This window comes from Monopterus albus, unplaced genomic scaffold (genome assembly GCF_001952655.1).
Source record: "Monopterus albus unplaced genomic scaffold, M_albus_1.0 scaffold75.1, whole genome shotgun sequence".
Classification (NCBI taxonomy): Eukaryota; Metazoa; Chordata; class Actinopteri; order Synbranchiformes; family Synbranchidae; genus Monopterus; species Monopterus albus.
In genome coordinates, this window is record NW_018127955.1 from 1,513,209 (window position 1) to 1,517,974 (window position 4,766).

Genomic DNA, 4,766 nt, shown 5'->3' on the forward strand with positions numbered 1-4,766 from the left:
TCTTTCCCTGTTTTAAAAACGTGTTTTACATGTGTTTTAACATAAGGTTGTCAGAGTTGTCCTTATAGGTGTTTTGTCCATCTTATATGTTAAAGTCTAAATTAAGATTTTCTCCTCATGCACCTTTGTTATTTGTCTTTAATTTCTGCAGCTGTTTCCAAAGATTATGATGGAATTGGAGACATATGTATGACACAGAAACACACTCACAAAGTAGACGTAAGTTGAAAAACAGGTGCCCTCCCTAGTTTTGTCATACCAAGCTAGTGGCTAAACCACATTCCAGATACCCAGGAAATATTTAAATTATTTATTACCTCTGTAGTAATTTAGGTTTAGAGTAAAAAAATGATATCATTCTGCTGATTTTATTTCTCGTCACATAAGCCGCACATAAAATTTTAAGGTTATAGACTATAAATATATATGACAATTGCATGGTTCGACTGTACTGTGTTTGAATCATTGCAATGATTTGAATTAATCTGACTCATGTATGTATGTGCTCTGTTGCTGGAGGAGGAATGTAAAAACAATTTCTGAACACATGAATGAAATGTCAGACAGATGATATTGATGGGTGTGTAGGTAGTAAATATCACTGTCTTCTATTTCCCCTCTTTCCTTTCTGTCCACTATGCTCGTTCTGCAAAATGTACATACAAAGAGTGAAATTGTTCACTTTTTATAGACATTTGTACATGCAGACCAAGGACTGGAATTAAAACTTTTTACCACATGAAAATAACATTTTCACTTTTTTTTGTACAGTATGCTTATCATTGAATGCACTACATAATAAGAATTAAATGTGACAGAATACCAAGACTCTCTCAGGATATTGTTTGCATACTTATTTGTACAATTTGGTTCAAGTTGGACAAACAGCATGTGCTAACTATGCAAAGAGAGAGAGACAGAGAGATAGAGAACAAAGCAAGAGCTTTCATTTGTGGTAAGCACCAAAAGCACTGGAAATCATGTTGGCAGCTGTGCTCATGTTACTTGCATTCGTTGTATTAGTTGTTTTCAACTAATACAGTGATGTATATAAAATGATGTACATTTTGGAATATTTTCAGTTGATAAACACCAAAATCATGATATTTTGTTTTAGGTTCTCTCGGTAAACATCATATAGCAGGACCCTTTCACCTTGCACTGTAACACATTTGATGCTGAATCTGCAAGTCACTGACTGTCTGCTTTTTGATGCTTGTGTTTGACCTTGTTTTACCTTCGGGACACAAATGACTACACCCAGAAAGTGTGTGTGTGTGGGAGGGGGGGTGTGTGCATACGTGTGCGTGTGCATGTCGGGGGTAGGGACAGAGAGAAAGCTTGCTTGTAGGTTTTGTGTATGTGGGTGGATGTCTGTGTGTGTTGGGGAGGGGATGGGTCAGTCTCCTGTCCCCATTGAGCCCCATGCCTCCACCTAAGGGCCATTAAAGCCCTTTGTGCTTGTGGACAGTGGAAGGAAGGCAACCATTGGTCCTGGGATGAAAACCCGGGTAGGTAGAAGGTCTATGATGGTTGGTGTCAAAAGCAGGGCTGTTAGGAGGAAAATCAAAAAGCCATCAGACTTGTTTGCAGGAGACGATTGTGCTGCTCAACAGGAGGGACGGTATTTAGATTCCAGTGCTAATACTTTATCAAAGCAGTAGTTGGAGACTGAGATTTATTCCCATCATATCTGAAGTTCATTTATCAACTTTCTCTGAAAAACATTACAGTTGGGTGAGATTATAGTTCCATTATTCACAAAGTTCTTTATAACATGAGAAAGACACCCATTTTTCGGGGATTTTTAATAAAATGAGGTTCTCAGAAGTGTTTATTTTGTAACCATGTGAACCACTAATCGAAACCAATAGTCTTATCTTGAGGTGACAAGCTAGACCAATGTTTCATTTTCACAGGTTTTATTTATAGACATGAACAATACCGCAGATGAAAAACAAGGTATATGTGGTATAGAAAAAAAAGAGAAGATAAAAAGGAACAAGAAAGATAAATATAAAAAAGAAAGAAAGGGTTACATTTGTAAAAACTTCACAAATGATGAGACAATTTCATCTCCAAATTGTAGAGATGAAAGACTTTGAATCAAAGAAGAAATTGGGGATCTGTGAAGACATTAAATTGTTGTAACCATTAGTTTACACATTTAGGATGGTGTTTTTATCATAAAGCCACAGTCACAGCAACATTTTCACAAAACACCATCACCTGCTTAGACATCAGATTTCAACCGCAACAACTTTCTTAAAGCAGCATTAATTCTCAGCCATATGATCAGGGGAATTTGGCCTGTAATTAAGACAGCAATGCCACTCAGTGTGTTATATCGCACATACGCCCACAGCTTTCCAATAAGTGTACACAGCTCATGTTTAGAAGAAGAGCAAGAAGATGGAAAACAGAACACCCAATGGGGTGTCTAAAATGTACAACTAAAGTCTGACATTTTTGGGTTTACTTTGGTCAAGTTGCTCAAGTTAGAGGTAGTGTTCTCTACACTTGTGTCTCATTCACACTCTGCTGTATCAGAAAGCTTTTATCTCAAACTTTCTTCATTGACTGGACCTGAGCAGCGAGGGGACCTCTGAGGTGTCTTGAAAAGACCACTTAAAAGGAAGTAAAGACAAGATCTGAGGCACTTCAGGGGGGTGGGGGTGCTCAACTAAATCCCTAGATACTCTCCTCACACATCTCCTCCTCACTGTACTGAGCCATTTACCACTCCCACCCCCCGGACACCCTGAGAGCTCTCTGCTGTCCCTTTTTCTCTGAAGCCCTGCCTAAAATCAGCCCTCTCTCTTGCTGTCTGCCCTTTGCATAACAATTATACTCCCAAGTCCATGACCCAAGACAATACTTGCATAGTTGGGGTTTGATGTCTTTTAAGCTATTGACCAGGCTCCTGTGGTCTCCTCAAAGTTCCCTGGTCTTGGACCTACATGGCCTTGTATTTGAGAGGGCAGAGAGAGTGCTGATCTGCTGGTTACAGTCTATAATGAGATGATTTTTGAAGTGCAAAAGAAAATATTTTGCCTAATGGAGGTTAACAATAAGGAACCAACATGCTTTAAGTGTAACAAAAACTGTATTTCTGTTAGACATCTACATTATCATTATCCATTTATTTGTTTTACATTTACATGTACTTTTTGCCTCTAAGCCTTCTCTGATGAATAATTAAACTGCACACTGTGACATAATTTAATCAAACTGTTTACCAGCCAGGTACCACCTTAAGGGACCGGAAAGCAAAAATAAATACATAAAATAAAGACATTTTGTTCACTAAACCACAAAAGCGCCATGAATTCAAGCTGGATACCACCCAGTGCCAGAGGTATTCAATACAACTTGTTTATTGCAGACAGCACCTTGGTTCTCAGACCAGTTTTGGTCCTTTAGGACATATCAGACTGGATGTCAAGGTATTCGTCCTTGGTGAACCCGGACCTGCGGATCAGAGTGAAACTTCAACCTGGCGTTTGTTTCTGCGGACAGAAGGAGGGGGAGGAGGTGGGTGTAGGGCGGAATCAAAGGGTTGAGACTTATTGTTCCAATCTGAAAAGGAGCTAATGGTCGACCATCGCAACTCGGGATCTGAAATCCACGGGGTGTCCCGGGGCCAGGTAGAACAATGGCACCCCCTCTCCCTCCCCGCAGTGCGTCTTCCTGCCGCAATCTGCGGCCAACGACTCGCGCTGGGGGAGCGCATCTGTACCAGTGATCGGGCCATCCAAACTTTTGAATGGCCGCCTATCAAGGGTGAATGGGAGACGTTCACCTGAATTCTGCTGGTGGTTTTGTTATTTAACTATCTGTTTTCGCCATTTGTAATTTAGCAAGAAATGCAGCATTAAAAGTGGCCAAAACGTCGGTGTCCAAATCAGCTTGAAATGGAACGTTAGATCTATTGGGTGCAAATATTCAGCTCCATAAAGTAATACTGAGACTTAGTCTAAGTCTAAGTCTTTTGAATGTGGGGGGGAAAATGTAATGGAAAATAATCTAACTCATGTTTCAAAGACTTAACACACCTAAGACAGGGCTTATGCATTTGCTTAAAAATAACTTTAGTTTTTTTTAAACGAATACACCTTCAATCTAAAGGCATCATGTGCAGCTTTCATAACAAGCCTAAAAGCACTTCTTTATGTGCTACTATATCACATGCTTTCTAAATAATGTCAACTCAAGTAGACAAAAATCTTTTCTGTCATTTACAGTATGTGTTGCTAATTTATGAGCTATCAAAACATTCTTAAAACCACAAATTAACCTGGTACTCATAAAACGCAGCCGGATTAATGTTTATGCCTATTAGGAATTGCAATGTCCGTGTACTCTATTTAGTTTAAACGTTAATGATTAAAACGAATAAAGGTCTGGTTGACGCTTTAGTGACAGAAAGTTTTAATATCAAAGGCCCCTTCTTAAAGGGGAATAATTTAAACAAACCCAGCATTATAATTCATGTAGGAGGTGAGCAATTTATAGTGTATGTATTGACGGGCGCAGTGACCCGTGCCTCTTTAGCAATGTAAATAGTCTTTTAATTGTTGAATTGTTGATATTTTACTGAGCATTTATTTTACATTGCATACAGTATATGAGTTTTGATTTTGACTTTAAATGCAGAAAACATAGCTGCTCTGCAGCAAAATTATCTATTTAAAACACGCCCACTAGTTTGAGAAGAATCAAGGTCATTCACAAACTCACCCTCAGCTGTGCGCGATTGTCTGCGC